Source organism: Mandrillus leucophaeus, unplaced genomic scaffold, assembly GCF_000951045.1.
Source record: "Mandrillus leucophaeus isolate KB7577 unplaced genomic scaffold, Mleu.le_1.0 Scaffold431, whole genome shotgun sequence".
Lineage (NCBI taxonomy): Eukaryota > Metazoa > Chordata > Mammalia > Primates > Cercopithecidae > Mandrillus > Mandrillus leucophaeus.
The window spans coordinates 1921649-1935174 of record NW_012104599.1 but is presented as its reverse complement, the minus strand read 5'-3'; positions in this window follow the sequence as shown (position 1 = coordinate 1935174).

Below are 13526 nucleotides of genomic sequence, written 5' to 3'. Positions count from 1 at the left end.
GTTGCTGCTTTATTCCCTTCTGATTTAGTGTCCCTGACATAGGCTGGTGCCCAACACAGCTGGCTGCTGGCTGGCCTGAGAGCAACAGCACAGGACACTTACACAGGTGCAGTCTGCAGTCAGAGTGCCCGGACCCAAGTCCCACACCTGCTGTCATTAGCTATGTGACAATGTGACCTCAGGCCATGAACTTAACCACACTGTGCCTCAGTTTCCTCAAATGCAAAATCGGGATGATGATAATAATAGTGCCCACCTCAGAAGGAAGGTTGTGGGGATTAAAGGAGGGATTACAGAGAAAGTGCTTAGAAAAGTGCACAGCACATTCCATATTAACTGCTATGATTTCTATAATTTAGTCTGGATCTACTGAGCCACCAACCACTGCTTCACTCAGAGCAGCTCTGCTCTTATCATTTCTACACATTGGGATTCCACCAAAAGACACTGTCTCATAAAAAAAGTTTCCATGGTTTTTGTTTTGTTTTGTTTCAGTTTGAACATCATGGAAGGATTGCAACCCCCTCACTTTACAGATGAAGGGTCAGAGGTCCAGCGGGGTGAGAGGCTACCCCGAGTCCTCCCATACCCTGGGGTTGTCTGAGCCTGAGTCCCCACCTGGCATCCTCACTGCACCTCCCTTCATGGGGCCACATTCTCAGTCTCGAAGAGCACCTGACCCTCAGTGATGTTTATTTGTGGCAATGGACTCAACCCAAGGGAAATACTGGCTTGACTCAGGTTTACGGAGAATATTTTGATCTGATTTTGTTCCAGTTCAATAGCTTTAGGAAATGTGTAGGTTTCATTCTATGTAAAATTAGTATGCCAAGCTCTTTGATTTTGTTTTCTCTTTCTTTTTAAGAAAGTCCTGACTCAGCTACCCTATGCACAAAACAGTATTATTTGGGTTCAGTTTTGGGGCTGGGAAATTTGAACACCACTTCAAAAAGGAGCCCTGAATGTGGAGGAGCCACATCGCTAGGCCCTAGAAGTCTTGCCATTTGAGGAACCAGGGGGTCAAGCTGTGAGAATCTCCCAACCATCTTGCTCCCTGCTGGACTCCTGGTTTGTTTTTTCTGTCTTTTTGTTTTTTGTTTTGAGACAGTTTCACTCTTGTTGCCCAGACTGGAGTGCAATGGCATGGTCTTGGCTCACTGAAACCTCTGCCTCCCGGTTTCAAGCGATTTTCCTGCCTCAGCCGCCCAAGTAGCTGATATTACAGGCACCCGCCACCACGCCCGGCTAATGTTTGTATTTTTAGTGGAGACGCGGTTTCATCATGTTAACCCAGCTGGTCTCGAACTCCTGACCTCAGGTGATCGGCCCGCTTCAGCCTCCCAAAGTGCTGGAATTACAGACATGAGCCACCGTGCCCGGCCTTTTGCTAGAAAAGGAAAAGGTGCACATGACCAGGTTGAGAATATCCTCTTTTGCAACAGGAAGAACAGCAGCCACGCTGTGTCCCATCTAACCACTATCTCAGGCAACTCACCTAAGGTTGGAGCCTCGGTTTCTTGTAGAATTATTTTCCTCAAAGCACCATGGAAATCATTCAACGATGAAAATGGGCAACAATCCTAACCCATACATGATAGTTCCCTTCCCTTTTTCCTGCCTGCTAAATCCTCCCCACAACGCAGATCCACACTGCCCTTCCAGCACTAAATTTCTGTCTTCTAATTCTATAAAATTATGAATGGGAAAATCACCCAATGACAATTGCCGAGGTATCTTAGACCTTTTGTTTCTAATCAACTGAATTGCCACTTCACCTCTTAAAGCGATGTATAGCCCTCAGTCAAGACCTTGGCCAAAATAAGGTAATTACCTTTTGACACAACCTGGGAAGTCAGAGCATCCTTCCTCTGCCAGTCTCCCCAAAGAGGAGCCTCCCCCAAGACTAGAAATCCACAAGCTCTCTTTCCCACTCAATCTCTTCCTCCTAGTAAAAGTCTGTGTGTGCTGTTTGCATCAGCTTGGAGCTGGTTAGTCAAATCATGAGATGAATGCAAATTCTCCAAGAAATCTGAAATCTGCTTTGGGCAATTCAGTTTGGATCTCTCTCGTTTCCTTTCCTTAACAGCCCCCAATACCAGTTCACTACCTGAGGAAAACCTAGGAGGGCATGGAGATGGCTGTGTTCGCAGACCAAAGATTTTCCATTTAAAGGAAATTTGGGGTTTGGTTTAGTCTGTTTCAGTGCCATCAGGGTTTTAAACGATCAAATAAATCTCCCTTGCTAGTAGTTACTTCATTCTCTGCCCCGAACAGGATTCATCACCATAGTTATCTTCAAACATTGCCTCGGTGCCATGACATTGGCACTTGGCCAGGTGTGAGGGAAAGTCACCCTTAAGAACCTTCCCTGTGAAGGGTGTAAACTTGGACTCAAATTCAACATGAGTAGGTGAAGAGGTGGCCACTTTAGGGACTTCCGGACTAGGCCACCTGGCTGAGAAATTTGCCGTGAGGAATACCTAGTTCAGCTCTACACTTAGCTCTAAAGGCTTCTTCCGCTTCAGACATGTGATGTGGCTCACGCAGCAGTCAAGCAGGAATTACGCCAGTATCAAAGAATCATGCAGTGTCACGATGTAGCTGCTCCTTTAGTCTCCTCTACTTTGTAATTTTCGGTGCCAACCATTGGATGAGCTCAAGCTTGCCAAGGCACATTCCCTTTCCCACTGGGTACCCCACAGAGGATCCAGTTATCGGGAGACCACTCAGCCCTCAGTACAGTTCTAACAGGTCGAGCCCAGAGGCCTTCAGGCTAATCAACTTCAGATTACTTTGGAACATGCTTGCTCTTTGTGTTTTGAGTACATTCTGAAGGAGATCCAGATGCCCGGGGTGGAGTGAGGCCCCCGAGGTGCATCATTAAGCTTTCTCAGGGAAGTAAGATCAGGGTGGTATGGGGAAAAGGGCACCAGCCTTGGAATCAGACAAAGCCGAGTTTGGAACCTGGCTCTACCACCCACAGCAATGCCGTCTTGGAAAAAGTGCCCATGATTCTTGAGTAGCCATTTCCTTCTCTAGGGTTTGGAAGGGTTTCTTTGAAAAGTGGAGACACTGTACGTAAGTTGTCTGGCACATAATACACATTCAATAAACAGGACTCATTATATTCATCTGGGTGAGTCCTTTCTCCAGAAAGTGGATGGATAGCCAGATAGGGGAACTTGTATCCAAAAATCTTACTTCCTACTCATCAAATCTTACCAGTTACTCTCTTCACATTTTCTTCTCTTTCCCCTTCATTATTCAAGGAAAAAAAATTGGCTGGGCACGGTGGCTCATATCTGTAATCCCAGCACTTTGGGAGACCAAAGCAAGAGGGTTACTTGATCCTAAGAGTCTGAGGCCAGCCGGGGCAATATAGTGAGACCCCATATCTACAAAAATAAAAAATAAAATAGCTGGATGTGGTGGCCCATGCCTGTGGTCCCTGCTACTCAGGAGGCTGAGGTAGGAGGATTGCTTGAGCCCAGGAGGTAGAGGCTGCAGTGAGCTATGATCACACCACTGCACTCCTGCCTGGGTGACACAGTGAGACCCCATCTCCTAAAAAAAATTAATAAATTAAAAAAAAATAATAAACAGAAAAAAAGTTTAAAAAGAAGCAACTTTAGCATAGTGATCATTCTAGATGTCTCTTTTTCCAAATGAACTGGCCTCAAAATCCTTTATCCTCGCACAGTACTTACAAACAGTGCTTGCTTACACTGTATCTATAACCTCATAGCAACCCCATTAAAAACGTTTTCTCTCTCATTTTAAGAAAAAGGAAACTGATACTCAGGAGAGGGTAAATTACTTGGTCAAGTTCACCTAGCTAGAAAGCAGAAAAGCTTGGTTTCAAATCGAGATCCTCTGATTCCTTTTTACATGTTGTTATATTATTCAGGAAAGGAAACTCTTTGAACCATTGTCAGCCTTTAATACAGATGTTTCTCGAATTGGTTAGCAGAAAATAGAGCTCTTAAGGAGTGTTCATAAGACAAATAAGTCTGGCCGGGCGTGGTGGCTCACCCCTGTAATCCCAGCACTTCGGGAGGCCGAGGCGGGCGGATCACGAGGTCAGGAGATCGAGACTATCCTGGCTAACATGGTGAAACCCCGTCTCTACTGAAAATACAAAAAATTAGCCGGGCACGGTGGCGGGCGCCTGTAGTCCCAGCTACTCGGGAGGCTGAGGCAGGAGAATGGCGTGACCCCGGGAGGCGGAACTTGCAGTGAGCCGAGATGACGCCACTGCACTCCAGCCTGGGCGACAGAGCGAGGCTCCATCTCAAAAACAAAAAGACAAGTAAGTCTGATTGGAGGAAAGAGTCAGACATGGCAGTGATCTGGAATTTGGAGTCCTGAGAAGTAGGTAGAGGTGCCAGTGGTGTTTCCTAAGAAGGGAGGAGGTAGTATGAGAGCACTCATGTCACGAAATGTGGTGTACCAAAGAAAGGAAACATATCTGAAAGAGATATGGAAGAGTATGGAAAATACACTTTCCCAAAGTTATAATTTCACCTTGGGCCAGTCCCATCTCTCTTCTTTACTGTACTGACTTCATAAACCTTTCCAACTTTTTCATGGCCTTTTCTCAGTGGTGGCCTTGTCACCCACAAGAATGTAGCCCACTTTGTTCATAGACTGGAAATGGCTGGGGACATAGCAGAACGGAAGTCCATGGTCCCAGGTGAGGCCATCTGGAAAGAGAGAGTCTGGTGAAGGGATTAAGGAGGAAAAAACTCTCTGTGACTGAGTAGGCACACGTCAGCACAATGCCAGGGGAGGAGCAGAGGGCTACCAGGTAGCTGAAGTGAGTACAGCCCCCAGATTTCAAGAACATAAGCCCTGAGGGTATTTGAAGAGGAAGGAGTGTGCAGCTAAATACGTGGTGAGAATCAAAAGATTAACAGAAACAGCATTTAAGAGTCAGGACAATCAAAATCACAAGTGTCAGAGAATAACAAGAGAGGAGGAGCGTGTTTGTGTATACTTGTGTGTGCGTACTTGTGTGTGTGAACAGATGACAATATTACCATAGCAGCTTCAACCCCACTTCCTATTGAAGACTGTTTGTATGTCAGTAAAGGTACAGTTCAAGTGATGGGAACATAGAATGTTAGAACTAGAAGGAACTTTAGATAATTTCACATAAATTAGAGCTCACGGGAATTGAGTGACTGGCCTAAAGTCACACAGCTTCTCAGTGGCATTGCTAGCATGCCTCTGTAGAGTTCATTGGCTTTGGCACACAGAGCCAGAAAAATACTTCAGCAAGGAATCAGAGGAAAAGAATTAAAAACACTCTTCAAAAGCCACCAGCCAATAGCATAAACATGAAGACAGAAAGAAGAGAGGAAAATGTTCCAGAAAGCACAAGTTCAGTTATGAAAAAGCACCACACAAAAGGACAATTTAGTCTTAGGAAAAACAGATACTCAAAGCAGAAAAGGCATAAGATACAGTCTCAGAAAGAAATGCAAAAAAAAAAAAAAAGCAAAAAAGATTAATTTTATGGACAGCTTGATGCCAGAGTGTGATAATAAAGTACATGCCATAAATATCTGATTTTGCATGAAGAAATACAGGGAACTGGTTTGTGTGAGACGAAGGAGGTTTGGACGGTCACTGAAATTTAAATCAAAAAAGAGGATGGACAAGTCTAATTTGTGAGGTGAAAGCCTGTAGTTGGGTGCTCCAAAAAAGAAGCCTTCAGTAGGTTTCTCATTGATTTATACATACACATAGACAGTTTCAGAAACAAAGAGTCTACTAGAGCTACAAACTAGGCCTTGGTTTTCAGTCTTGCCCCAGAAATGATTAGAAATGAAATACTTGTTTAACAAGTATTTATTAAGTTCTTATCATGTGCTGATACCTAAAATTGCAAAACTTTAAACAAAATGAGATGAAAGCAAAAGTTGTAACATTGTAGTGTGGGGTTTATAATATACAGAGAAGTAATGCATGTGACAACTAACTAATTTGACATCTATATCAAATAGATATAAATGACAGAGGGGTAGGTGGTAAACTGATCTATAAGACTATCAGGCTCTTACATTTTACATGAAGTGATAAAATATTAACTCTATGACTCTAAAAGGTTAGGAATATATATGATAATGTCTAAGCAATCACTTAAAATGCTAAAAGACTAACAGATAAATTTTTTTGAATATTAACCCAAAAAGAGCCAGGAAAGCAGTACAGAGAACAACAACAGATGAGACAAATAGAAAACAAAGAAAAAATATAGATCTAAATGCAATCAAATCAATAATTACATTAAATGTAAAAGGACTAAACATTCCAAATGAAAGACAGAGATTGTCAGAATGGGTAAAGAAGTAAGACCCAAGTATATGCTGCCTAGAAAAGACACAGTTTTAATATAGGGACACAGATAGGTTAAAAATAGGAAGAGAAAAACATATACCATACAAACAGTAACCATAAGAAGACTGAAGTGGCTATATTAATGTTGGATAAAGTAGACTTCAGGGCAAACAAAAACAAAAACAAAAACAAAACAGTATTACTGGAGATAAACAAAATGGGAGCCTCAGGAATGAAGCATCAGTTTGTTGACTATAGAAGCTAAATAATGAAAGAAAGCCAAAGCTGGGGCAGAGGGAAATGTAGTATGTACAGCAATTTTCCCAAATTCCCTATGGTTTATTTTGAAAATAATTTAAGACAACTCGGTTCAATCACACTTAACTTCCTGGGTTCTCACTAGGAAAGATAAAAGGAAATTTTTCAAAGAATAGGCTCTTCAACTAGAAGGACACGTGGAAACACTGAGCTGTGTGGACTCTCCAGCTTTATGTATCATTGACATGAATGGGGATGACCAACCATTGGTTTAACAAGTATTTAGTACGTTCTCATCATGTGCTAGGCACTGGGTTAAGCATTTGGTGAACAGTTCACACCTAGCCTCTTCCCTCATATTGATAAAACAAATAAGCCAACAAGTCACTATACCAGTTATAAACAATGATAATTACTTTTTATTAAAATGTTGTTTTCCTTTGATTCTAAGGGTACATGTGCAGGTTTGCTACATGGGTATATTGTATACTAGTGGGAATTGGGCTCCGAGGGTGCCCATTACCTACATAGTGAACATTGTACCTGATGGGTAATTTTTTAACCCTCAACCTCCTCCCAATCTCCCCTCTTTTGGAGTCCTCAGTGTCTATTATTTCCATCTTCATGTACATGTATACCTACTGTTTAGCTGCTATTTAGAAGTGAGAACATGGAGTATCTGATTTTCTGTTTCTGAGTTAGTTCACTTAGCATAATGACCTCCAGCTCCATCCATGATGCTGCAAAGGACATGATTTCATTCTTTTTTATAGCTGCAAATGGTGATAAATATTATCAAGAAAATACTCATGATGCTGAGACAGAGAATACCAAATGAAGAAGGAAGCTGCCCAGGATAGCATGATCAGAGAAGGCATCAGAGGAGGTGACGTTTAGGAAGAGGCTGCAAAGAAAGACACGGGTGAGGTCAGGGGAACAGTGTGTACAAAGGCATTCAGGGAGGAAAGGGCTCAGGAGTTTCTAAGGAACTGACACATGACCAGAATAGCTGGAGCTCAGAGTAAGGCAAACAAGAACTAAATCTTGTGGGTAAGTTCTACCAAACCTCCAAGGGGCATAAAATCCAACCTTATATAAAATTGTCCATAAAGTAGAAAAAGAAGTAACACTTTCCTTACTCATTTACAAGGTTAACCTTGTTGCCAAAACCACATGAGGATGATACAAAAAAAAAAATGGACAATTATGAGACAATCTCACTCATCAAATAGATATAAAAATTCCAAATCCAGCAAATAGTAATATTTACATAGGCCCTGGGAAGTATTATGAAATGGCCCAAAACACCTTGGAAAACTGGTGAAACAATTTATTGTTGCTTTTCATATTGGAATATGCTTTCATGATGTTTTCCCAGGAAAATGTGCACCTGACTGAGATGCAAACAAGCTTTTAATAGGCTGCACTTAGGTCCTGGAAACACAACATTTCAGATTGTATATTGCAGAAGAGAACTGGCCCTATGCAAATTCGTGGATAGGTAAATGTTGCCTTTGGAACCTAGTCTGCTCTTCTCCCTACCCTCAGCCCACAACTTCACCTTAAATGGTCCTATTACCTTTCCCTCTGGAGAAAGGCTTTAGGGTCAGGGTTGGCCATTTACCAGCTGTGTAATCTCTCTGTAAAACATTGGCAATACCTAATTCCTTCAGCTGTTATATAATGACTAAATAAATTAATACATGGTAGATGTACAGTACAGCACTTGGGAAGTAGCAGGAATTCAGTCATTTTTTTTTTGTTTGTAGAATGAAAGATGTTGCTCTTTGTTCTGGGATTGCTGGTCTTTCAGGAGCAGAGAGGTATGATAGAAAATAATGCCTTCAATATAAAATTTTAATGACTTACATACAGAGTAATCCATCAACCAGATTCCAAAACATACTTTGAGGGGCAAGTATCCATCAAAGGCTTAATTTTATTTGTTCCCAGATAGTTTGAATTGCCTTTGACAGCCCTTTTTCTATCCTAAAAACAATCTCTTTCTTTTACGAGTCTCAGATGCTTATATCCAACAAAATGAAAGGACCTCATTAAACCTCAGACCTCTTTGATGACTCAACAAATATTCATTCAATTGAATCTATTAAATGTAAACATATTACTTTTAAAAGACATATCTTCAAGGTCATTCCTTGGTCCATCTAAGTGAGTATCATTAAATCCATACCCAAGCCATTTAACACTTGATATCTTGGGAGTGCATAATTCAATCAGAAAGGTGGCCTTCAAAAGCAGAACCAGATTTCCACACTCAAAAAGAGGAGTTCTGTTTGTCTGTTTCACAACTAAATAAAGCATACTGATGCCTTTGTGAACTCTCCATGCCTAGTTTCCCACTTTCAATTCTGTAGTAGAAGGGGAAGTAATTGAGTGATTTGGAGTATATGACATGGCTAAGACATTCGCCATAGATCCATTACTGGGTAGGATGTACATCACATCACAGGAAGCTTTTACTCAATTTTTCCTATAGCTCTTTCCACTCTAGGGCACTCCGGCCATAAAGAGGGAAGAGTTTCTTCTTCTTCTTCTTCTCCTCCTTCTCCTTCTTCTTTTTTTTAAGACAGGGTGTCACTCTGTCACCCAGGCTGGAGTGCAGTGGAATGATCACAATCAGGATTCACTGCAGTCTCTCCCATGCTCAGGCAATGCTCCCACCTCAGCCTCCTGAGTAGCTGGGACTACAGTCACATGCCACCATGCCTAGCTATTTTTTTCTATTATTTATAGAGACAAGGTCTCCCTATGTTGTGCAGACTGATCTCAAACTCCTAGGCTCAAGTGCTCCTCCCACCCTGGTCTCCCAAATTGCTAGGATTACAGGTGTGAGCCACTCCACCTGTCCCTTTTTTTTTTTTAACATTCCTAGATACTAAATTTCAAACCACAACTAGCCCAAAATTAGCTCTGATAACAAGTGCTTGACTGGATGACTGACTACTTATTTCTATGGATACTGGTTCTCTATGACAGTATTTGGATTCTGACGTGATGCCTAATTATTAATGTACTTCTTGCTTGCTTCCCATCCCAAAACAAATTTCTTAAGCTCCAGGAAGGCAAGACTGTGATTGACTCAGGACATCCATGCTTTACTGTCCTTGCCACTGGAAAAGACTCTCAGGAAAGAGGATCAAGACTTAACTGTCCCTGTGGGAGCTCTGGAGAAACAAACCGAGGATATAAGGCTGATCTGATCATCTCAATCACCAAGTCTAGAAGGGGAATGGCAATCTGGGATCTGAGCCATGCATAAATCAACAGCCAAGAATCACACCTGGTGGCCTAGGTGAGTTAATTAAGTAGGGGATAGAGTCCTTAACAATTTGGGCTCTTCCACATCACCGCAGATGACTGCTGTGGTCCTATTTCTAAGGCAGTTCTGTCTGGTTGGAGGAAGAGAACAGCCAATAACTTAAAGACATGAAAAAACAAAATCAGCGCCACCCACCGCCCCCCCGCCGCCCTCCGCAAATAAAGAGATCCTATTAGACCCAAGACTTTCTCTTAATGATTTAATTCATATTCAATAGGCTGAATAGATCAAATGTAAACATATTGCTTTTAAAGGGCACTTTTGTCCTTCCTTGATCCACGTAAGTAGATCTTTCCACTGGCAAGATTCACTGAGAAAAAGCAAGAGTCGACAACGCATTCTAAATCATTTTGACCTCTTCTTGGTTGTACCCCATCCAGTCCAGTTGTCCAGCCACTCATTAGATGAACTAGTTCAGCAATGACTAAAATTGTCCATCAGCCCTGCTACCTAGGTAGACCCTACATCCTCACAGCCATCCTTATTCCTTCCTGTTATAAAACATCTCCTTTTCCTCCCTTTAGAAACAGATAGAGTACCAGATGCAAATGCTATGATGAAATCCAGCTCAAGTGGCAATGATCTGTCCAGTTTTGTAAAGGCAACACCTGTGCATACTAGGACCAGTCTCTGGTTCTGAAACCCACGTACAGCTTTAATTATGTCACCTACTGGAATCTTCCTTCAGATTCTACCTTGCTCCTCTACTTGCTTCCACGGTATGAGTCCTTATGACCACAGTCTTCCTCTGAGGTGACCTCCAGCCTCTGCCAAGCTCAACTCTTGCCAATGAGCCAACGTTCTTAGCCCCAAGTACACATAGACTCAGCTCAGATTCTACCCAAGTCCTAAGCCGTGACATTCCCCAGGCAATATAAAAGGTAGAATGTGCTGTACCGAAATGCAGCCCCTAGGAGGTTCCTTTCAGTAACATATTCATGTTGCAATACTCATGCAAGGGCTTTGCTCCTTCACACCAATGGCTAATAAAAACTTAGCTCTCAGCTGGGCGCAGTGGCTCACGCCTGTAATCCTAGCACTTTGGGAGGCCAAGGAGGGCGGATCATGAGGCCAGGAGTTTGAGACCAGCTGGATAACATCATGAAACCCCGTCTCTACCAAAAATACAAAAAATTAGCCGGGCAAGGTGGCGGGCGCCTGTAGTCCCAGCTACTCGGGAGGCTGAGGCAGGAGAACGGCGAGAACCCGGGAGGCGGAGCTTGCAGTGAGCCGAGATTATGCCATTGCACTCCAGCCTGGGTGAAAGAGCGAGACTCTGCCTCAAAAAAAAAAAAAAAAAAAAATGCTTAGCTCGAGAAGCTAGGAAGTAGAGGGTCAGGAAGACACATATTCCCCAGATCAAATTAAAAAAATAACTCAAGGAGAAAATACTTGCTTCCTAACTTATATTCATAAGGTTCTGTTACTGGACTTCTGTACCCTTAGTGACACCCAAACTAGAATGTTTAGCAAAATCCCCAAATGTATCCTATTTTCAATATTTTTAGAGCTCAATAATTTTAGAATGTAAAAGTGTGTTTTATAAAGAAATAATTCATTTGTCATGTACATTGATGACATGAAATGTACATAAAATTCAGAAAACTTAAATTGTCAGTTAATAGGGAGGTTAATAGAATTATTTTTAGAGCACTTTTAGATTCACAGAATAATTGGGAAGAAGGTACAGAGACTTCCAATATACTCCCCTGACCCCACACATGCACAGCCTCCCCTATTGTCGGCTCTCCCTACCAGAGTGGCGCTTGTTACAATTAATGAACCTATATTGATACGTCATTATCACCTAAAGTCTATCATTTACATTAGGGTTCACTCTTGGTATTGTACACTTTATGAGTTTTGACAAATGTATAATGGCATGCACCCGCCAATGAAGTATCATATAGAATAGCTTCACTAACCTAAAAATCTTGTGTTTCACCTATTCATGCCTCCCTCCCCCTAATCCCTGACAACCACTGACCTTTTTACTGCCTCTACAGTTTACCTTTTCCAGAATGGCATACAGCTGGAATCATACAACATGTAGCCTTTTAAGATTGGCTTCTTTCACTTAGTAATAAGCATTTCAGTTTCCTTAATGTCTTTTCTTTTTTTTTTTTTTTTTTTTAGCGCTGTGGCCCAGATCATTTCATGATCTGCCCGCCTTGGCCTCCCAAAGTGCTAGTGCGAGATCTCAGTGGGGCGATCTCAGCTCACTGCAAGCTCCGCCTCCCGGGTTCACACCATTCTCCTGCCTCAGCCTCCCGAGTAGCTGGGACTACAGGCACCCGCCACCGCGCCCAGCTAATTTTTTTGTATTTTTTTGTATTTTTAGTAGAGACGGGGTTTCACCATGGTCTCAATCTCCTGACCTCCTGATCCGCCCGCGTCGGCCTCCCAAAGTGCTGGGATTACAGGTGTGAGCCACCGTGCCCAACCACCTTTTCATGGTTTGATAGCTCATTTCATAATATTCCTTTGTGTGGATGTACCAGTTTATCCGTTCACTAACTGGAGGTCCTCTTGGCTGCTTTCAAGATTTTGCAATTCTGACTAAAGTTGCTATAAACATCTGTGTGCAGGGTTTTGTGTAGACATCAGTTTTCAGCTCTTTTGAGTACATTCCAAGGAGTGCAATTGCGGGATCTTATGGTAAGAGTATGTTTACTTTTGTGTGAAACCACCAAACTATCTTCCAAAGTGGCTGAACCGTTTTGCATTCCCACCAGCAGTGAATGAGAATTCCTGATGCTCCACATCCTCACCAGTATTTGGTGTTGTCCGTGTTCTGGATTTTGGTCATTCTAATAGGTATGTAGTGGTATCTCACTGTTTTGATTTGCATTTCCCTGGTGACATACGATGTGGACTTATATACTTATATGCCAACTATGCATCTTCTTTGGTGAGGCATCCAAGTTTTTCCCATTTTTAAATTGTGGTGTTTTTTTATCGTTGAGTTTTAAGAGTTCTTTGCATATTTTGGATAACCGTTCTTTATCAGATGTGTATTTTACACACATTTCTCCAAGTCTGTGGCTTCTCTGATTCTCTTAACATGGTCTTTTACCAAGCAGAAGGTTTTAATTTTAATGAAGTTTAGCTTATCCATTTTTTTCATGAATAGTGCCTTTAGCGTTTTATCTAAAAAGTCATCACTGAGGGGTGGTGTGCTTCTGGACAGTGCTACTGCATGCTAGTACCCGGGTCCCCCAAAAAAGAATCTTTTAAAATTTTTTAAATAATAATTCATCAACTAACCCAAGGTCATCTAGACATTCTCCTATGTTACATTCTGAGAGTTTTATAGCTTTGAATTTTACACTGAGGTCTGTGATCCATTTTGATCAGTTTTTGATGAGGGTATAAGGTCTGTGTCAAAGTTCAACTTTTTGCATGTGGATGTCCAGTTGTTCCAGTGTCAATTGTTGAAAAGACTATTCTTTTTCTACTGTATTGCCTTTGTTGCTTTGTCAAAGATCAGTTGTGTGTTTCTGTGCGGGTCTGCATCTGGGCTCTCTCGTCTATTCCATTGATCTATTTGTCTGTTCTTTCACTGATACCACTTTGTCTTGATTAT